At 41.9% G+C, this 23,069-nt stretch overlaps 2 long non-coding RNA genes across 2 annotated transcripts in view; one reads left to right on the top strand and one right to left on the bottom strand.

The window, feature by feature from the left end:
- The window catches only part of LOC308459548, a 42,948-nt gene extending 20,870 nt beyond the window's left edge, over nucleotides 1-22,078 (top strand). The window contains exon 3 of the long non-coding RNA XR_013978113.1: nucleotides 21,224-22,078. This is a non-coding gene — a long non-coding RNA (uncharacterized lncRNA). The remainder of the gene's footprint in view (nucleotides 1-21,223) is intronic.
- Nucleotides 205-22,923, bottom strand: LOC308459608. The gene is made up of 3 exons (XR_013978217.1): nucleotides 22,314-22,923; nucleotides 22,138-22,193; nucleotides 205-1,252 (listed from the first exon to the last, which is right to left on the bottom strand). It is a non-coding gene; the product is annotated as an uncharacterized lncRNA (long non-coding RNA).
- Between the last annotated feature and the right edge of the window lie 146 nt (nucleotides 22,924-23,069).

Genomic DNA, 23,069 nt, shown 5'->3' with positions numbered 1-23,069 from the left:
ATGGGCCAGTACCCTTATGAGACAATCCCTTGTGGGCTTTAGGATTCAAGTGCATAGATGGAGCATCTATGCTTGCATAGGCTTGCTCAATGACTTTAATATGAGAAGCAGCTCTGCTTTGCCAAAAGGTTGCTGCCATCTGTGGAGATCACACAGGGTCCCCGGACATTTAACGGTCTATTGATCCCTATGCTACCACTGTGCTCACTTCCCCGCTGCCACCAACCCATTACTCTCGCGAAAGACACTGAGTCCAGACAGTTGTTAAAATTGAACCAAATAAACAAGTTTATTTTATAAGCATTAACAAGTTTATGGTTTCTCAGATAATATTCCTGTCAGTTTCTTAACTTTAGTTTATTTACCGGTCTATGCCTTCCTAATACCTTCTGACTGATTATATCTACTGTTTGACTGACTCCTCTTAACAGATTCTCTCACTCTCTCACATCAGACTAGCCCAACCCACAGACTTATCCTCCCTGTCTCTTCTCTAACTTCAGACTGACTTCTTAACCACCCTAACTCTAACTCTAACTCCTCCCCTTGGGTTCCCATTGGTTAGTCATTTTACAATTAGTTAACCCTTTCCTTATGACCCCAGTATGATGTCACGCACCTAGGAGGGCAAACGCCACACCATCTTACAGAAATGCCTTTTGTTATGTATGTATGTGGCTGCTACACACTTCCTCATCAAAGACGCAATATAACAGTGTTTGTGAGGTGTGCCTATAAAAGCTATTTTGAAATTCTCCTGGGCGACCAAGACAAGAAATGGGCTCCGCATATTGTTTGTCACAATTGTGAGGAAATGCTTAGAGACTGGAAAAAAGGAAAACGGAAGGGTATGCCTTTTGGGGTTCCCATGGTTTGGCGAGAACCCAAGGATCACACAAGTGACTGCTATTTTTGTTTCCTAGTGGTATCTACAATTGTTATTCAGGTACATGGTAAAGCCTTTATGTTGTCCAAGCAATAAGTTGACTATTTTGAGATCCAGATGATCCAGTTGTGCTCCTCACCATGTTCACTTCCTTCATCTTCAGAAGAGACAAACCCCTTAAAAACTGGAATTGGGAGTTCTTCAGAGTACGGGATAGGCCTAATTGTTGAAGGAATAGTGGGATAGGCGACAGAATGTCGGTTTTTCTTGCCGATACCCTTCGTATTGACCAGAGAAAAATAGCATAACAAAAGGCATTAGGCTGGTTTACACATTTTTGTCTACTTGAAGAAGCCATGCTCCGATCTGAAAAATACAAAAATTTAGGTTACAAAACTGTAAAAATAAAGAAAAATTAAGTTTACAAAACAATAATTACCATGTGGTTAGGGTAGATCAATGTGTCAGTGTCCACTTATCCCCAGTGTAAATATGACATATCGGCAAAAGTCGGAAATTGAAAGATAACTATAGCATGTACACGAAAATTGATTTCAGATTTGAAATCAGCATTGAAAGAACATATAAGAATAGTTGAAAAATCTCATGCAAAAGAAAATGGAAAAAAAAAATGTTCCCCAGTATACTGTGTATCCCAAGGGAATACATTTTTTTGCATACCTCCAACTGCACATAGATATACATGTCATGTTCAATGCTATATAAGTCATTTACATTTATACTCATATTGTACTACTTTGGCTATGTGTTTAATAAAATATTGAATTCTTGCATTGTGAAAAACAAAGATTATGGTGAAAAGTGAAAAACAGGAATTGCAGAAAAAAGACCCTAGAGCTTACAGAACAAAACCAACTTCAGATATGAAATCAGCACGTTGAAATTAGGTTAGAACAACTGCAGATGTCAATGCAACAAAAATGTTGTTCCCCGGTGTTCTCATACCTACAATGCTGCCTGCATGGCCTGATGAAGACCAGAGTTTCCACCTCTATCACTGCTGACAGCACTGCTAGATAAGTGTCAGAAGGAAAGGATGTGAACGTTCTATGGTCTGAGCCCAAACTTCTAAGAGGTTTGAATTCAGCTCATAATTATCCTAGATATTCTGAGCTGGAAAAGTTTGACTTTCCAGTTTTTTCAAAGAAGTATCTGTGCAAAATCTGTTAACATCTCCACAGCGTAAACAGTAGCATCTCCTTGTTTGACAGGGCGTTATTCTGAGGTCAAATCTCTTTACCGCAGATTAATAGGAAAACATTATTCCCTAATAGGTTTCCTCTTCGCACATGCCATGCAATTTCTGCTCTTTTGAAAATTCATTGTCTGCTGTATTGTCCAGGCATAGTCTAGTAAATGGATTCATACCCACAAAAGCTGCAATAAGTGATTTAGTAAATGGATTCATATCCACAAAATACCATTTGTGCAACCTAAGAGTTGTGGCAGCTGTGATGTAAAATATCTCAACTGTATTTTATGGAGTTGTAAGTTGCTTTGAACATTTTTTTTTTTTTTTGTAGAAAGTCATGATTAAATATAATAATTAGTAAGAATAATGGCACAAGATGTTTGATGCTCAGAATGACATCTATAAAACTAAACCAGGAATGATAGATAACCTTTTGTATTGCCTGATTATCTAAAGAAGGAAGGAATTTAAACCAGTCTGGGTTACAATCACTGGTGCAATACTCACCTCAGAAGTTGTCAGAGGAGGTAGGTAAAAAAAGGTACAGTAAATGAGTGACCAGTGAGTGGGAACTTGAGAAAGTTGAAAGGATATGAACACATACTTTTAATCAGCCAATTTTTTGGCTCCCTATTCATCCCAGTCAAGGTCACTGTGACCATTAGTAGACATTGGCCTTATTGGCCTGAATATAAGCCACACCTTTTTTCCCCAAGTTCCAACTGTGAAAAGTTAAAGTGTGGCTTATATTCGCAACCTTATAATATCGCTGCTGAAACAGCCCAGGATGCCACCACGAGGGCCGTCCCACCCGCTGCTCCCAAACCTCCCCTGAGCTGTCAGAACGAAGGGGGGGAGGCTGCCGGCAAAGCGGTGTGGTGAGCCCCCCCAGAGTGCAGCCCGGGAGGGCGGAGCAATGGTACGCAGCCCGCCCGCTGCTCCCAAGCCTTTAACTCTTGCTGGAGCCCTAGCAAGCGGGGGTGGCGGGTACCTGGCGGCGGCAGCCGGTGCCGACACTTCGCGCTGTGGGCCTCTGATGTCATGGGTGGGGTGCCCAGTGCCGGGAGCGGCAGGCAGTGGAATGGTAAGTGCCCGTGGGGGCTGCTGCCGCGATCCCCCGCTGCCTGCCCAGCCAGCCCCCACCACCACTGTTAGGGAGTGAGGGGTGCCCACCCAGCATGGGGGGCAGCTGGCAGCAGGTTGCAGGTGCCCAGGCAGTCTACCGCTGCCTCCGCAAACCTCTCCCCTGCTGTACCGTGTAGGTCCTCTAGGGCCGCAATTTTTTTCTCAGGCCACATGGTTACTGCCAATTTGAAGGGAGCATCTTATATTTGGGTATTGTCTCTCCCCCCCCCCTTTGAATTTTAAAGGTGCAGCTCATATTTGGGCCAATACGGTATAATGAATTTCCTTGCTATATCCTGATTGGTACTCATAGGATGTAGAGCCAACACAAGGGGACCAGAGGGTTTTTCTAGCCCTCACTCCTCATATGTAGGCTATATCCTTCATGCATTATAGGGATGGGGCAGAAATTCAATTCAGTCCACATTTAACTGCCTACCTAATTCTCACTTTCTAAAAACAATATGCCTACTGAAACACAGCCATCCCTCGACAGTCACACTTCTCTGAATTTTGCAATGCAGTTCTTTAACCAAATAATGTGCACAGAAAGCCATGCGCTAGGTGTGTGTAAGAATGCGTATATTCCTGAAAAATAACAGACAAAAGTGCATTTAGGGAAATTGATTTACAAAAATGTGTATGGTCGGCAAAATCACATACAAAGATATTTATATTAGGAGAAATTCACATAAAAATTATTACAAATATTCATGAGCATTTTTTTAAATGAAGATGGAAATGTGGAAAACTGGATTTAATGCTGGGAAAATGAGAAACTGAGAGAAACTGAAATTGACAGATTTGTCCCACCAATCTTGAATGCAATTCTGGCTAATGTATTTCCCCCTTTCTCCTGCAGCTCTTCCAGTTACTGCTGTCATAGCCATTTTAAAATCATATGCACTGTAACTACCATAGGTCGATTGTACTGAAGCTGAACTTTCAGCTAGTGATGGGGAGGCTCCTGAAATCACTACTTATCTTGTCCAAATGCAAATCTGCCCACATCCTGAGACCAAAGACATTTTGCTGACTGAAGCAGATCCCAAATGCCTCACACCAGAGCCAACACTTTAAAGAATCTTGATGCCTCATTCAGACACACTGGCGCCTGCTTTCATCTGTCTCTCCCTCATGCTGCCTTCTGAATCAGATTGCTTCTCTCTGCCAAATGCCAACTTGTCAAGCTCAAAAGCAAAACGAATGGCACATTATTTCCCACAAAGGTCTTTTTTCACTTGGAATGACGAATGAGATGTGTTTGTTTGTTTATTCATATATATATTTAAAAACTGAATACCATCAATTCATATGAAATATCAAGGAAGTGTACCACAAGTACAATAGCACATAAAACGCCACAGAGGCAATACAAAAATCATCATGAAGATGACTGACTAATCAAAGAAATTTAAACAGTTGCATAGGCCTGTTGGTATAAAAGGGTTTTCAAGAGAAGCCTGGTTCTGCACATGCACTGAACTCTTTACCTCAAGTCTCATTTCAGTCAAAATCCTGAACTCCAAATGCTGCTCACACACCTACAATTACCAGAGTGGTTTAAGGAACAATCCCTTTTCCCAGCAAACTCTGGGAATTGTAGCTCTGTGAGGGGAATAGGCACCTTGTAACAACTTTCAGCACCCTTAACAGTTCCCAGAATTCTCTGGGGGAAGCCATGCCTGTTTAAAGTGGTATCATAGTACTTTAAATCAGTGGTTTTCAACCAGTATGCCGTGGCACCCTGGGGTGCCTTGAATGATGGTCAGGGGTGCCACAGGCAACACTGACCTCTGTCCCTCTTTTCTTCCCTCCCTCCTCTGATGCCCTCTCACGTCTCTACCTCCCAAAGGCTTATGCAGTTGTTTGTTGAAGCAGCCCTGGCTACAAGCTCCCCAGGCCAATGGTCCTCTAGGTCTGGTCAGGGGTGCTGGTTGCCAGGAGCTGAGGCAACTTCAGAGTAAGGAAGCAAGTGCGTGAGGGAGCCCTACCAGCCAATCCACCAGCCCCTGCTGTTGGGAATTATTATTATTATTATTATTATTATTATTATTATTATTATTTATACCCCGCTCTCCCTGGCCGGAGCCGGGCTCAAGGCAGCTAACACCAATAAAATCACTGTAAAAACATTAGAGGGGGGGGGGCAATTTAAAATACAGGTTAAAATGCAATTTAAAATGCAGCCTCATTTTAAAGTAGCCGATAAATCAAGACCATAAGGGGAGGGAAACATAAGGGTCAGACTGAGTCAAAGGCCAGGTGGAAGAGCTCTGTCTTGCAGGCCCTGTGGAAAGATGTTAAGTCCCGCAGGGCCCTAGTCTCTTGTGACAGAGCATTCCACCAAGTCAGGGCCAGTACTGAAAAGGCCCTGGCCCTAGTTGAGACCAAACTTGCGACCTGGGACCTCCAAAGTGTTGTCATTTGTGGACCTTAAGGTCCTCCGCGAGGCATACCAGGAGAGGCGGTCCCATAGGTACGTGGGTTCTAGGCCGCACAGTGGGAGTCTGGGCCACCTGGCGCTGTGCTGGCCTTTATTGTGCTTGCTTTGTAGAAGACCTGCCTGGGAGTTGAGAGCCCGGTGCTGATGAGGAGCCTTTCTGCCACATAGGCCCAGCAGCGCCTGCTGCTGCCACTGCTGCCTCCCAAGGTGAATAAGGTGCTGGCTTCACGTTCACCTTTGGCCAGTCTCTGTTGGGCCACTAAGGCTGGGGGCAGCCTCTTCCCAGACCCCTGTGGGGCAGTGCGAGGAGGCACCTCTCTTTGGGGCAGAAGGAGCAGCCCAGAGACCAGGGGCAGCAGCAGGTGGTGTCTTTTGGGTAGACCAGAATTAGGGAGAATTGGGGAAACTGTTCTTAGCAAGTTGAGAGCATACCGGTAAATCACATTACAGCTTGGACTATGCTCACAGGTGGGAACTGCTGCGAATAAGGTGAGAAGAATGTGATTTCCTGGAACCTGACCTCCTCCAAAGTCACCAGCTTTAAGCAGGGTGGGAAACATTTTAGTGGGTCTTAAGGCAACTTTATCTTGATTTTGTCCCTTGACTTTGCTCTTTCATATTATATATTGCTCCTTAAAACACCCTTGCAGTAATTCTTAACCCAGAGGCTCTGTCACCTCTCATTTGTGAATATGGTTGTGCTGCCAGACATTAAACTAATGATATCTTTAGGCATTTATTTAAGCTGGCAGGTAACAAACTGCACTTGCGCACACAGTTAGCAGGTTTCAAAGAGCCATGCAAGGAATTTCTCCACTTTGTCTTCCTCCTATGCTTCCCTCTACTCATTACAGACCCCTCCCCTCTGTCAAAAGAGACTCCTAGAAGATGGAGAATTTTTAAAATAATAATAATAATAATAATAATAATAATAATAATAATTGGCAGGGAATGGGGGCTGTGAAGCAATGTGACAACCTGCACATCCATCTGTTTGCTGTCTTGGATAAACAAATTTGGAGAGAGCAGGCAAAAGAATTGTGTTTCATCCATATCCACAGTTCCCTGATTCTAGAGTTCTACATCATGCAGTAGTCTTGGCATCTTGAGGAGGCTTCCCCAGTGCAGACGGCCTTGAATTTGTGCAGGGTGATGAGGGTACGAGCTGGGGTTACTCTGCATGGCTTCTTTGTTTAGCTAAGATTATTATTGGCATCCTTCTGCTTCAAGAGACAATGGAGTGTGCCTCTGAGGGTGAAGTCAAACCGCTGGAGAATCACAATGCCTGTTATGGCTGCAGAGACCAGTAACTCATAATTGCTGCCTCCCATGTGGCTTTTCCTGCATTAGCAGCAGCAAAATGACTTCTTTGGGGCGTTAACCCGGGCAGTGTGTATGGGGGTCTTGGACAGCAAGACCCCCCCCCCCAACCACACTGATGTGGTCCAAAGGAAAGCAGAGCAATGCATTTGGCACCAGCTTGGCTGCAGGAGTTGCTGGAAGGAGGCATCCAACCATCTTAGGATTTGTGTAGGGTTTACTCCTTAGCCTTTTCTTCTTCTGAAGGTGTCCCACAAGGCAGCAGGTATGAATTTAATCCCAAAGCCTTTCTGGTGAATGAGAAGGCAGCAGAGGTTTAGGATCAGAGTTTTCCTCCTCCTAGTTGAGCTAACCTCCCAGGTTGGTGAGCCCCGTTTGCCCCTCATTTCCCTCTACAGCGGCTGCAATAACTGCCTTCTTGACTGTTGGACCTACTATTTTTCTCATCTGCTCAATTCACCAGAGCCTGTCTTTGCATACTGGGGACGTCCCTAACTCACTGAGGGTTTCAGCCCCAACTGGTTTAGCTGACCAGTTGAAGCTGTTTCCTGGGGTGTGGCTGCTGTCAGATGCTGACAGCTTCTAGGAACTGAGTGCAGAGTAGGGACCAAAGGTGGACACACTACCCCAGAAGGAACACAACATGTCCCCTTCCAGAGGTGTTACTCCTCCCTTAACACCATATAACCCAAAATAAAAAAAATCCTTCCAGTAGCACCTTTAAGACCAACTAAGTTAGTTCTTGGTATGAGCTTTCGTGTGCAAGCACACTTCTTCAGATACACTGAAACAGAAGTTGCCAGATCCTTCTATATAGTGAGAAGGTGGGGAGGGGTATTACTCAGAAGGGTGGTGGGAATGGGAGATTGGCAGATAGCTGAGATGAGCCTGCTGACGACTCTTAACGACTGTAATAGGTCTTACAGGAAAAGGCAAGGGGTGAGAAGGTGAGAAATGGCTTAGTCATGTATATGTCATGTTTTTTATTTTGACTATGGCAGACCAACACGGCTACCTATCTGTAACTGGAACCATATAACCCTTTAGCCAATATGGTGAATGCCTAACTGGTCATTCAAAAAGGAAATCTGGTAAGATTTAAGTGTGTGTGTGTGTGTGTGTGTGTGTGTGTGTGTGTGTGTATGTGTGTGTGTTTAAGAGAAAGATAGGCACATATATGAGACTTTTTTGAACCCACCAATCCCAAACTGCATACTCTAAAATTCAAATCATATATTGTATAGATTGATAAGCACATTTCAAATTCTTTGTGGTCCCTTTTGTTCCCAAGGCTCTTTTCTCTTTTCCTCTGAAGAACACATTTAGTTTCCAATTTATATTAGGAAGCATCCAGCATATTTTCTCAGCCGATGATCCTTTCAGTGGAGATTTCAATGCTATCAAACCCTCTAACATGTTTAATCATCTATCATGTTAAAAGTGCCTGATTTGGTGGTACTGATAAAACACCCATTGCAAACCCTGCTTTTTATTCATGCACTGAAAAGCTCTGTCTTGTATTATTGGCAGTAGGAATCAGATCCTATAATTTAGTTTAGCTACGGATTTGTTAATACTTTTTAAAAAAACTTTCTCTTAATCTCGGGTTGTAATAAAAACCTTAGTTAAATACGAATTCAAATCTGTATGACAATACTCTTCTGCTTAAAACCAATAAATCACCAAATCATGACACACTGCTTTATAAACATTGCAAAAATCTATTACATTTTCATGTCTTTCTTTTGCATTGTAAATATATTAAGGCTCAAAGTAGGTACTGCAAAATGCCTCTTTGTACTTAACATGCATAATTAACAAAATTAATTTATCCTGGGAAGCAAGTGGGGTGATGGGTAAGAATACATGCATGGCAAGGAATTGTGCAGAAATGATGACTCAGGGGAATAAGTGGAGTTGGCAGGGCTGGATTAACCAATAAGCAAAATAAGCATGTGTTTAGGGCATTGAGGGAAGGAAGGAGGGCTCCACAGATAGCTGGAAGACCAAGTAGGGCCAGGTAGGACCAGGTAGCTGGAGATGAGAACAACCTCTGCCTAAGAGTCCCTGGAGAGTCGCTGTTCTGGATGGGCACTAAAGGACTAGATGGAAAATAGAGAGCTTCCTTATACCAAGTCAGACCATTGGTCCATCTATCTTAGTGCTGCCCATGCTGATTTGCAGCAGCATTCTATGCTTCAGAGAAAGAATATTCCCCGACCTAACTGGATGTACTGGGGGATCAAATCTGGGGGTCTTCTGCATGCCTAGCAGCTGCTCTACCACTGAGCTATGTGTCTTCTCCATAGCCTGACTGGTATAAAGAATCTTCCTACTACTTTGTACTACTTTGGGATGCTGCACAATGTGTTGTGGTGAAGTCTATGCAGCTATTGAACCAGCATGATGTCATGGGATGTTTTTAAACATGCTGCCTTTGAGATAAACCCTCTCTGCCACATCCATTCACAATTCTAGTTTCGGTGAAGGGTGTAAGAGCCTCTTATTGGAGAAAGAGCCTGTGTGCAGGTGGTCAAGAACAGAGATGGGAAGGGAACCTGTAGCCCTCAATATGTTGCCCACATGGGGTGAAGCTATAAAGCAATTGCTTCGCTAAAAACACAGCTCAGCACAGAGCCATTCAACTGCCATACTGACTGAATCATGTTGGTTGTGTGAAGCGGCTTTTACTTTCAGGCCTTTATCTACCATACTTCTTTTAATTTTTTTTAATCTAATTTTGTTTGTAAATAGGCTTTTATGCTAATGGTCTAATGAGGAGTCTGGTTAATTGAGAACTAAACCTCGTATTATCTGATCACTGATGTGTGTGATGTTGCAGCAATATCTATAAATTAATTTATTTTAATTATTTTGTGTCCCAGCACAGAGACAAATTCATCTCAAGTAGTGATCAAGCAGAAGGGTGTTACCACATACACATACACATTCATTTTTATTTTTATTTTTGAATCTGAGACAACTTTTGGGTATTTTTTCATAGCACTGCATTTAATACATTGCATAGAATGAAACTTAGTTTCAAGGTTTGAATTAAAATGCACATTGAATTGAATTACTTTTGTATACTTCATGCAAGCACTTTCGGTTTGCAAGTACTAGCAAGCAGAACAACCATTGCAGAATATATACAGAAATAATTCTATTACATTTCTGAGTCACATCAGAATCAAGGAAGCTGGGGCTTCTTAATAACTGTTTTGAGCTATCTTGAATATTTTCGACAAATATAGGTTGGATCAAAGAGTGGTTGATGAAACAGTAGCATTGTTTGGGTCCCTATAAAAAGAGATTCTTCTTTTATGCCTTAGATCAATTTAAGCAGCTCTTTTCAGACTATTTGGATGTCTTAAGATCTTTTATTCAGTAGTTGTGTGTTACAGATGGTATGACTGCATAATCTGGCAAAAGTACTTTGGCTCCAGTTGAGCACCTGGGCATATAAACCTAAGTTTAGTTTTGATGGCATATAGGAATGAGTAATTGCATACAAGCCTAGATATATGGATGCAATCCTGCTCTTTCCCAATGGAGGATCAGGTGTAGCAATTCCAAAGGTCATCGGCTCCATCTGTTGGTGCATCCAGAAATCCTTAATTTAATCCTGGTGAGAGGCAGGGATGTGCTGTGCATTCATATAACAGGGCCATGACTATTTGCTGCCTCATAAGAAGCAACAAAGGTCTGAAATTGGAAGTTCTAATGAGCAGGATGAGGAAAGGGGAAAGGGGCCAGACTAGGCTGGCCTATGGCTCCCTCACCACAAATGTAGAGGGACACTTCTCACAATTACAATTACAATTACATCTGCCACTGACTGGGCAACAAAGGGACATATTGGGGAAGAGAGAGGACTCTACTTCCTCCTCCCATGCCTGTTGAATCTTCATTTCTCTCATGCACTGACATTCACTCCCTGCCCTCAGCAGAGAAGGAGCAGGACTTCAGCCTGTGAGAAGTGAGTTGATTTACAAATGTTGAATCTTGTAGTCAGAGACAGGCACTTAGCTTTGATCACATGACCTCACTGAGTGCAAATGAAGCCACTCCTGAGCGAGGGCAGGCCTTTCTGCATTAGTCCCATGGATCATTCCAGCCAGTCGGCAAACATATTGTGAACAGGATGATGTCAGAATGCTACATCACCGAGTAAAAACAAAGCCAATGCAGGAAGCATTGCCCTCTGAGTAGGCAAATATGTTAAGTTCCTTTGAAGGAATCACTAAAAATTTGCTATAAAGGGGGTGTTTTCTGGCATTGCCACAAAAAAAATTGCCCTCCATTTTGACTTAGATCTAGTTATAGTTCTGGAATGCCAACCATGTTTTTGTTTTTTGCTTTTTAAAAAACTAGCTGGGCATGTGTGCATGAATGAGGCCCACTAGTGTCATATGCAGGAAATCACATATAGGACACTGGTGATAAGGCCAACTAATTAGTTGTCATCCCATTGGTAATCTAGATTTCTGCAAGGAAATGTATCTACAATAGGCACCGCTGATAGCTTACTAAAGGTAAAGGTAAAGGTACCCCTGCCCGTACGGGCCAGTCGTGTCCGACTCTAGGGTTGTGCGCCCATCTCACTTAAGAGGCCGGGGGCCAGCACTGTCCGGAGAGACTTCTGGGTCACGTGGCCAGCGTGACAAAGCTGCTCTGGCGAGCCAGCACCAGCGCAGCACACGGAAACGCCGTTTACCTTCCCGCTAGAAAGCGGTACCTATTTATCTACTTGCACTTAGGGGTGCTTTCGAACTGCTAGGTGGGCAGGAGCTGGGACTAAACGATGGGAGCTCACCCTGCCGCGGGGATTCAAACCGCCGACCATGCGATCGGCAAGCCCTAGGCACTGAGGTTTTACCCACAGCGCCACCCGCGTCCCAATAGCTTACTATCACACATCAAATGAAATTATCAGCCTCACCTCTTTTCTACAGAAAATGTGTAAAAAAAACTGCTGAAGAGGGTGGGGGTGCAAATGCCACCTGTACAATTCCCTGACCACTGGTGATTTTCAATGCAAGCATCGATATGGAACTCTGGTCACCGTGCCGCTTTGATCATCAATGCTCTAGAAGTTCCCACTGTTTTTTTATGTAGAACTACAGCCTTATGTTCAGTAAGGGGAGAAACAGCAGAAAGACTTCCGGGGGCGGCGCGAACGGCAATGGCGGTCCTCTTCTGAACGGGAGAGGAGGCTCCGCAGGCAACGGGTCGTCCGCTACGGCGAAGCGGAGACCCATTCTGGAAAACCCCAGGCGGCAAGAGCCTGGGGTCTTGAGGCTCGGTGGGCGCCTAGAGCGACCCTCCAAGTGCAGAAGGAACCCCGTAAGGGGCTCCGGAGCACGGAGGGGGGTTGCGGCGCTGTGAGCTGTTTCACAGCCTGAGGAGCGAAGCCGCGCTGCTATTGTCGGTGAGCGCTGATTCCTTTTCCTGCTAAATTACGGATCCGGACGAAAAAGCAACTAACTTGTGAGTAAAAGACTGAATCACTTGAATTTGAGACTTTAAAAGGGAAACTTAAATTGGCTTGAACTTGGCTGAGAGCGGAGAGACGTGGAAGCAGGAAGTCCGTCTTCCGCAGCCATTGAACTTGAAAAAAAAGCAATCAGCTGAAGGAGTGGAGGCTGAAAGAAAGAGACTCTAAGTTTTACAGATCCAAGCATCTATTGAACTTGCATCTTAAAGTAAAGACTTTAAGTTAAAGATTTGGGATTTTTACTTGCACTTGACTTTCCTCCTCTTATTGGATTACAAATTAGAAGGTGAAACCCAGAGTCAGGAGCTGCCTGAGTACTAAGGGAGCTGTCAGCACTGCAGATTTGGATACTGTATATTGGAACTTGAAACAATCTGAGGGTATTGAGACCTTTTAAATTTGAAACATTCTTTTTGGAGATAAATAAGCACTGTCTGCAACAAAGTGACCATTTATAAACTCTGCTAAACATTTGTATTTGAAGGTTCTTGGACATTAAATTAGACTCTGAAAGACAGATTAAGCTCCCTCTAGAGGATTGGATTATAACAGTGATTTTACATGCACTTTTTACTTTCGATTCCCTTGCTGTTTGCTTGCTCTGGGCCTTTCCATTCCCATGGGAACAACTCAGTGTGACCTTGACTGACAGATAACGTTGGAATGAGTGGCACAAGAAAAAGAGGGAGAGCTAAACAAACAACTCTAACAACTCTAACCTCAGCCTCACAGACACGCAGATCATCTGTGCCTACTTTGCCCTCAGAAGTGGAGGGAGAGGGCGAAGCAGAGCAGTTACAACTGGAAGATATGGCCTCAGGAGTATCTGTTTCTGTACTAGACAAAATTTTTGAAAAATTGGAAGCTTTGGACAAGAAAGCAGATGCGCAATCAGCAAAGATTGATAAAAATACAGAATGTCTAAATAAATTAACCACACAAGTGGTACAGAATGCACAAGCAATTGGACAGTTAACGGAGGCCTCAGCAGAAAATCGGAAATTGACTGAGGATACCAGACAAAGATTTGAAAATTTAGAGCAAGAGGTAAGACCACTCACTAAACAAGTCGGGGAACACCAGATTTATCTCTCGATGATAGAACTGCGAAACCGTGAGAACAACTTAAGGATTAGATCACTACAAGAGGCAGAAGAAGGACATCTAACTGAGTTTTTGACCAAAGAATTCTCCAAGTTCTGGAACTTGGAAGAAAAGGACTTTAAAATTGTGTCAGCTTTCAGACTTGGAAGATTTATAAAGAAGGAGAGGCCCAGAGACTGTTTGATAACATTGAGATCAAAGGAGGAAAGGGATAAGATTTTGGGACTACACTTTGTAAAATCACTGGAGGTGTTGGATAGAAGAATTGAAATTTATAAAGATATCCCAAGACTACTGCTCGACCTTAGAGCCGCCTATTCTGAACTTGTTAAACTACTAAGGAGCAACGCAATTCCATTCAGGTGGGAATTTCCCCAAGGAATATCTTTTACCTTTAGAGGGAGAAAGGTCAAAGTGAGAACACTGGAAGAGAGAGATAAATTCTTGTCTACACACGGAGAAGACCTTCAAAAAGGAATTGAACTACCTTCTGGGCCTGAGGCAACGCCAGTACCAACATCAGCATCTGTGGAACCTGAAGACCCTGAGAAGATACCACCCCTTGAAAAATAACCAGATAGTTCAGGATGTCTCTGCAACTGTTGAGCTGGAATATTAATGGTTGTAACATTCCGGAAAAAAGGAAGAAAATATTTCATATATTAAAAAAAGAACAATTGGACATTATTTGTTTACAAGAAACACATGTGACGAGGCTCCACAGAAAAGTGTTAATAAATAAAAGATTGGGCCAGGAATTTGTATCGTCCGACAAAGTTAAGAAGAGAGGTGTGGTGATATATGCAAAAGAGAGCCTGTCACCTAAATTCCTATTTAAAGATGAACATGGAAGAATTTTGGCTATTGAGATACAACATCAAGGTGAGAAATTGCTGATATTAGGAATCTATGCACCTAATGAAGGGAAATCGGAATTTTACAAGAAGTTGCAGGAGACAATGCTGGACTACCTAGATTATAACAACATCATAATGATGGGAGATATGAATGGGGTCGTATCAACTAACATGGACAAGTCACAAAGTCAAAATGTTACAAAAGACGGCAGACTACCTAAAACCTTTTTTGAAATGACTGACAATATGGACTTGATTGACATTTGGAGGACAAAGAACCCGCTAGGAAGAGAGGGAACATTCTTTTCTGAAGCCCAACTGACCTGGACAAGAATCGACCAAATATGGATTTCCAGAGGCCTGGCACCTAAGGTCAGAAAAGTGGAAATCTGCCCAAAGACCTGCTCCGACCATAATGCAGTAAAGATGGATATGACATTATTACCAACTGGATCCTTTAGATGGAAGATGAATGACAATTTGTTTAGAGATCAGGAAATTACCAAGAAGGCCCAAAAAGTTCTGAAGGACTATTTTGAGATAAATATGAATAACATGGTGGAAAAAAGAATAATCTGGGACGCAAGTAAAGCTGTAATGAGGGGATTCTTGATACAACAGAATGCAGTAAAGAAAAGAACACAAAATGAGAAAAAAGATAAGATCTTGGAAAAAATAAAAGAATTAGAGAAGAAATTAAGAGTCAATCCGAAGTCACAGCCAATTCTGAGAGAAATTAAACTTTATCAAACACAATATTCTAAATTGATAAATCAGGAAATTGAATGGAAGGTTAAATTAATGAAACAAAAAACGTTTGAGTCGGCGAATAAATGTGGAAAACTGCTAGCTTGGCAGTTGAAGAGAAGACAAAGATTAAATACTGTTACAAACTTAGAGGTTGATGGAAAAAACATCCAGAACCCAGTGGACATTAGAAAGTGTTTCCAGAGATATTTCAAAAAATTATATACCCAAGGGCCGCAAGATGATGTTGAGATTAAACAATTTTTGGTAAAAAACGGACTATCTAAATTGTCACAAGAAAATAGGACAATCCTGAATTCTAAAATAACACGACAAGAGATTGAACAAGCTATCCAGAACATGCAACTTGGCAAATCTCCAGGACCAGATGGGCTGACCTCCAAGTACTATAAGACATTAAAAGACTATTTGATACAACCTTTGATGGAGGTCAGCAATGAAATTATGGAGGGGAAGAGGGCACCGGAGTCGTGGAAAGAAGCGTTTATCACATTAATACCAAAGTCGGAAGCTGAAAAGACACAACTTAAGAACTACCGTCCCATCTCTCTTTTAAATGTGGATTACAAAATATTTGCAGACATTCTGGCAATTAGATTTAAAAAAGTTTTAAATGAAGTAATTCATAAGGACCAGGCCGGCTTTCTCCCAGGAAGACATCTGTTTGCTAACACAAGGAACATTATTGATATTTTGGAACTTTTGCAAACAGACATAAATACAAAACCAGTCTTAATTTTTATAGACGCGGAGAAGGCCTTTGACAATATCTCCTGGAAATTTATGATGGGAAATTTAAAAGAGATGGGAGTGGGACGGGGTTTTGAGAATGGGATTGGGGCGATATATTCAGAACAGAAAGCTAAACTGATAGTTAATAATGTGGTTACAGAAGAGTTTAAAATTGAAAAAGGGACACGACAAGGTTGCCCTATTTCCCCTTTGTTATTTATTTCGGTTCTGGAAGTGCTATTAAACATGATTAGAGAGGATCGGTTGGTGGAAGGAATTCAGGTCGGTCAGAAACAATATAAATTAAAAGCTTTTGCAGATGACCTGGTTTTGACCTTGCAGAAGCCAGAGCCCAGTACGAAAAGAGTATTACAACTGATTAATGATTTTGGTCGGGTGGCTGGATTTAAATTAAATAAACAGAAAACTAAGGTTTTGGGGAAAAATTTGACGGATACAGAGTCAGAACGGTTTCAGAATGAGATGGAACTTAACGTGGTCAAAAAAGTAAAATACCTAGGGGTAAACATAACAGCAAAAAATCTAAGTCTATTTAAGGACAATTATGAAAAATGCTGGACAGAAATTAAGAGAGACCTAGATAGTTGGTCAAAATTGAAACTTTCTTTGTTAGGCCGAATTGCTGTTATCAAGATGAATGTATTGCCAAGGATGTTGTTTTTATTTCAAACACTTCAGGTCTTGGACAAAACGGGGTGCTTTCAGAAGTGGCAGAGAGACATTTCTAAGTTTGTCTGGCAGGGCAAAAAGCCCAGAATTAAGTTTAAGATATTAACTGATGCAAAACAAAGAGGGGGCTTTGCCCTGCCAGACTTAAAGTTGTATTATGAAGCCGCAGCGTTCTGCTGGCTAAAAGACTGGCTACTTCTTGAGGACACTGATGTGTTGGATCTGGAAGGGTTTAACAATGCTTTTGGATGGCATGCATATTTATGGTATGACAAGGTTAAAGCAAATAAGGCCTTTAAGAACCATATTGTCAGAAAATCATTGTTTAATGTCTGGACAAAATATAAAGACTTGCTGGAAAATAAAACACCAAGGTGGCTTTCACCTTTGGAAGCCAAGGCCCGAAAAAGACCCAATATGGAGGCTAAATGGCCAAAATATTGGGAAATACTAGAAAAGGATGGAGACAATTGGAAATTGCAGAGTTTGGAGAAAATGAAAGACAAAGTGCGAGATTGGTTACATTACGCTCAGATTAAAGAAGTTTTTAAAAATGATAAGAAACTAGGGTTCCAGGTGGAGAAATCGAAATTAGAAACAGAATTGTTAGAACCAAAGATTAAGGTACTTTCAAGGATGTATAACTTGCTGTTGAAATGGAATACACAAGATGAAACGGTTAAATCTGCTATGATAAGGTGGGCACAGGACATTGGGCATAATATCATGTTTGAGGACTGGGAGAGGTTGTGGAGCAATGGATTGAAATTTACTGCATGTAACGCTCTGAAAGAAAATGTAATGAAAATGATTTATAGATGGTATATGACCCCAGTCAAACTTGCCAAAATTTACCACCTGTCTGATAATAAGTGTTGGAAATGCAAAGAGTGTGAGGGAACGTTCTTCCACCTCTGGTGGACTTGCCCTAAAGTGAAGGCGTTCTGGGAAATGATTTATAATGAACTAAAAAAGGTATTTAAATATACCTTCACTAAGAAACCAGAGGCTTTCCTTTTGGGTATTGTCGGCCAAGGGGTGGCAAAGAAGGACCAGACATTCTTTATGTATGCAACAACAGCAGCAAGGATACTACTCGCAAAACATTGGAAAACTCAAGATCTACCCACACTGGAAGAATGGCAGATACAACTGATAGACTACATGGAACTGGCTGAAATGACCGGCAGAATCCGTGACCTGGGAGAAGAGAGGATTGAGGAGGACTGGAAGAAATTTAAGAACTATTTACAAAAGTATTGTAATTTGAGTGAATGCTAAACAAGATGCTAGATCAAAATAACTGAGCACCACTAAATTTAGAAGTTTTTTAAGAAAATAAGTAAGACTGTGAAATTTAGCTCCTTTTGAGAATTATAAGATTATGAAACATAGAAGGGATATAAGAATTTAAATAAGATGATAAATTGCTGACAAAATGTTACAACGATGAAAATGGGAGCGGGAGATGTGAGGAAGTCCAAAGAAAATGTGAAAATATGTTAAGATCAATGTTACATTGTTTATTATGTTTATCTTTATTGTAAAATTTAATAAATTGCTTTAAAAAAAAAAAGAAACAGCAGAAATACAAGGAAGATTCATACAGTGCTTTTTAACGCGGATATTTATAGAGATATGAATTTCCCCACATTTGAATGAAATAAAGAAAAGCTTGTAAATATTTCATTGGGTTAGCAATAAATACTCTTCTTCTATTCCATAGAGCTTTTGTTCTTAAAATGAAGATTCCTCCCCACACACAATTTGTTCTGCATCCATATGCAATAAGGGGAAGGCAGTTTGCATGTGAAACTGTTACTACACCCGTCTGTTGGTAGAGTACAAACACCGCCTCCCCACGTCCCTAACATGAATCACATATTTAGTCACCAACAACTTCTGAACAGAAGCCAAACCAACATGTTTGTAGACTACAGTGATACACATGTAAAGCGAGATTTGGGAGCAGACAGTTAACAGGAACTTTTTCTTTCTTTTTTATTCAACTTCCTCTATGGCTATTTGTTTTATTTATTTATCATCTGAAATTGTAGGCCACACTTCATTAACTTATAGGCCTGGTTCACATGTCACTTTAAACCATAGTTAAGGTAAAGGTAAAGGGTAAAGGGACCCCTGACCATTAGGTCCAGTCGTGGCCGACTCTGGGGTTGCGGCGCTCATCTCGCTTTATTGGCCAAGGGAGCTGGCATACAGCTTCTGGGTCATGTGGCCAGCATGACTAAGCCACTTCTGGCGAACCAGAGCAGCGCACAGAAACGCCGTTTACCTTTCCGCCAGAGCGGTACCTTTTGATCTACTTGCACTATGACGTGCTTTCGAACTGCTAAAACATAGGGCTTATTTATACCTACATTTCGCCCAGCTTTTTCCAGGCACAGATCCACACTTAAAAGCTGTGTGTCTGAGCTTTTAGTTTCTTTGCTTTTTGCCCCTTAAAAAAAGCACTTGGAGCAAACACTGCAGCAAAAGGAAGTGCGGATAAGCCCTAAACTATGGTTTAAACTAAGCAGTGGTTTCAATGTGAGTGTGCTGTGTGCCTTGTGCTGGTGCAAACCACTGAAATCACAAGTGCTTCTCTCTCCACCATCCCACTGCTGCCAGGAAACAAGCCAAGATCTGGCTTAGGGTTACGTCAAAATCCAAGATTGTGCTTTGTTCCTCTCCAAACCATGACCACTCTTTGCTTTCCACTCATAGCTTGTTTGAGAGAAACAAACCATGGGCACAGGATCAGATATAATGCTAAGCCAGGCCACAGTTTATTTTCAAGCAACACAACAGTAGCAGGAATAGAGATGAGTGAAGCTCCCACAGTTTCAGATAAGTACACCAGCATACACTTAAGCTTAGCTTAACAGTCGTTTAAGCAGATGTACTATTGAGGCCATTACTAATTCTAGTGTGTCTTCCAGAATATCAGAAAATAGAATGATAGTGGTTCCAAGAAGAGCATCTCAAATACTCTTTGGTAAAACAACAACAACCCCTAAACTCTCAGTACTCTCAGTATTATGATAGAAATGTTCAAGTAAAGAAGCTGGGGGGAAGTAGGCTAGTATACCCTTTATGCAGCCATTAGGAATGAAAAACTAGTTCTCATTCAGTCCTCGTAATGCATAAAGGCAGACGAGCAGTGACTAAATAAGTATTTGAGATGTCTTTGATAGAAAGCAGGAGCTGGGGGGAAATCTAGTTAGTCACAGTAAAGGCATAAAGACTCTGAGGAAAACAAAAAAGACAGTGGGAATAAAGAGCACTGGGGCAAGCTGGAAAAAGCCTGAGAGGAAACATCAATGTACAGAGCAGGATTGAGAAGACAGGGTCAAGGGGTTGAATAACCAATCCAGTTCATGTTTAGCTACCCTTGATTTGCAATTAAACACACAATGCATACAAATAAGGTTTTCTTTCCCAGTTCAGACATTGACACCCCCAACCAGCTGTGACATGCACTGTGATGTGGTAGAGCAGAGTTGGGGAACCTGTGGCCTTCCACATGTCATTGAATTTCATTCAGCTCACATCAGCCCCAGCCAACGTGGTCAGTGATACTGGATGATGAGACTTGCAGTGCAACAGACTGATGGAAGGTCACAGATTTCCTACCCTGTGGTAGGGGATGTGGTGGCACAAAGTTGAGTTGTGGTGGCACCAATGTTTGGACAAGGAGGAAGCCATGATTGCAAACTGAGCAGCTTACCCCTTGAGACCTTTCTTGGCAAGCTCAAACTGCAGTGAAACCAGTCCCTTTTGATTTAGAGAATCTTGTTCGAAGGATCACAACTTCAACGCTTGGTGCTTTCAAGTGCATTTTGTAATGCAGAAAAAGATGACTAAAGAAAGGCTCCAACTCTCTTATATAAAGCTAAGATAATACTAAAATATATGAATGAATAATCCATCTATGTTGAGGAACACATCACTATCAATGAATAAAAAGTCATTTTTCTTTTATCATTATGCCAAACTTGCTATTAGGGATGAACGAAGGCATTCCATTCCAATCCGTATTGGTTATAATCAACACTGTTTCTATTCTGCTGCGGTTTGGTTTCCATCAAATACCACCTTATTTGACTTATTTGACTGTCTGCTATGAAAGCATTTCCCATAATTTCTGCAGTATTTCTATTTTACCATACTGCATAGATCACTGTACACACAAGCACATCTGATCAACCCTGCAGAAAGCAGTTGCTGCAATGTAAATGAAACGTCAAAACAATCTGAAAAACATCATTAATTAAATAGTGTTTGTAGATATCTTTTGGATGAAACATTGAGAGCAAATACTGATTTGTATTCATTTGACCAATTTTTGTTCCTGACCATAGATGAACACATAAACCATGGCATTTTCTGCTTCTGTTTACAGCTGAATTTCCCGACACCCCTATGTGTCATTAACTTTTTTTCTCAGCCTGCTCCTTCAATGAGTTTTTTCTATCTATTCCAATATTTTGAATGAATAGCATATGCTTGGTCTAACACATCTGAAATTGTTCCTGTGGAAGATAACCAAGATGAGTTAAGACAGAAATATTTTCTTTCTGAACAGATAAATGGTGAAACCAGTTCATGGAACGTGACATATGACTAGTGATGGCGCCAACATTGGAAAAAGACTCATCATTGCGAAGTTACAAGCTCATCTCTTGGTTTCACTCATGCCTAGCCTTGAACCCACTACCAGACACTGAGTCTTCACAGGAAAACCTGATAGCCTACAGACCAAGGACCCTGGAGAGCAAGCAGGATCGCCTGGAATCAGTGCTGATGATTCTTTTGTGGGATCTTCCTGGGTGGTACCCATTGAAGAAGCATTGTGGGTGTTGGAGGAGGAGATAGAGTCACCTCTCAGCTCTCAAGAATGCCAACACCAAAAGATCCAGGATGAAGAGTGATGAGGTAGTATGCAACTCAACAGTAGGGAAGTAAGAAGGCATTGTTTTCCATTTTGCTCTTCATTTGTCTCATGCAGGACCGTTTCCATTCTGCTGCAGTTCATCTTCCATCAAATTCTACATAATTTGTCTCAATGTCGTGGAATTATATAATTTATATAATTCATTGCATAAGTTATTTCAGTGCAAAGGAAACACAACGCAAAGGGTGCATGTGCGTGCAATCAATCATCTATCATTTGCGAATTGAAAGTGAATACTTATCATATTCACTGCATTGATTTCTATTCCAGACACTGGGGACCTGGGCACCCACAAAAAAAATTGTTGTAGGTGCTTGGCACCCGCACTGTGGGGCCTCCGATGCAACTTACGGGGTTCCCAGGCACTGCTGTGTCACATGTGATGTAAGGTGTCATCATGATGACACCTTACATTGCACGCACCGCTGGGGACCCATAATTTGGGGCCCAAGTTGGCTCCCCTGATTCCAGACAGGGGACGTATAAGCAAACACCAGCAGTTTCCGCTCTTGTTTCAGTCAGAAGTCTCTGACAATGCTACTCACCACCCGTGGAGGTCTCAGTGAAACTTGGGGTTCGCCATGAGAACAAGCAATAATACCTGAAACAAATTTAGCACCAGCAGCTGTGACTAGGGTGTGGTATAGGAGGCCATAATACAGGTCCCCGACTTCTTGAATCTGAACCTAGCTCCTCTATTTAGATTCCTTTTGGCATTGACCTTGGATGGTTGCTTGTCCTTGCCTTGGGATTATATTCTGGACTTGGACTGATGCCCTGTGCTTGACTTGGGTTGTTTTAAACACACCTGTGCCTTCACCCCAGTTCTCATTGGTGAGTGTTTTGGGTAGGAGGCTCAAACCACCATGGACTGGAATTCTAGTCCCTGATGGTAGCTAATGGAGTATGACACCTGAGCCACTTCTGAGCTGATCCAAACTCCAATGAAATTAAGGCCCCCTCAGGAAAAGCTTACGTATGTCATAATCTCACCACAACAATTATATTCTCTTGTAGCTGTGGCAACAGGAAGGTCTCAGCTGCATATATAAGCCTTGTAGGCAGAAATGCTGCATTTTAAAATGTTTAAGCCTGGGGGATTCATAGAATTCTAGAGTTGGAAGAGACCCCAAGGATCATCTAGTCCAACCCCCTGCAATGCAAGAATATGCTGCTGTCCCACACGGGGATCAAACCTGCGACCTTGGCGTTATCAGCACCACGCTCTAACCAACTGAGCTATCCAGGTGCAAATGTGCAATGTTTTCCATGTGAAACAAGAGTAAAATCTGCATAAATTAGCAACTTATTTCTGGACTGGAATATGGCTTGCACCCCTAACTGTACATGCATTTCCCCCTTTTAAATTCAGGTACCTTTTCTTCACTTGAAATTATCAGAATTTAGCTTTCGTAGGTAAGTGAATAATAGGCATCCATTACTAACTACCATATTATGTACAGTGAAAATAATGGTG

The sequence above is a fragment of the Podarcis pityusensis genome (assembly GCF_964106645.2).
Source record: "Podarcis pityusensis genome assembly, chromosome: 12".
Lineage (NCBI taxonomy): Eukaryota > Metazoa > Chordata > Lepidosauria > Squamata > Lacertidae > Podarcis > Podarcis pityusensis.
The sequence above is the reverse complement of the archived record's forward strand: the minus strand, read 5'-3'. Positions and strand labels throughout refer to the sequence as shown.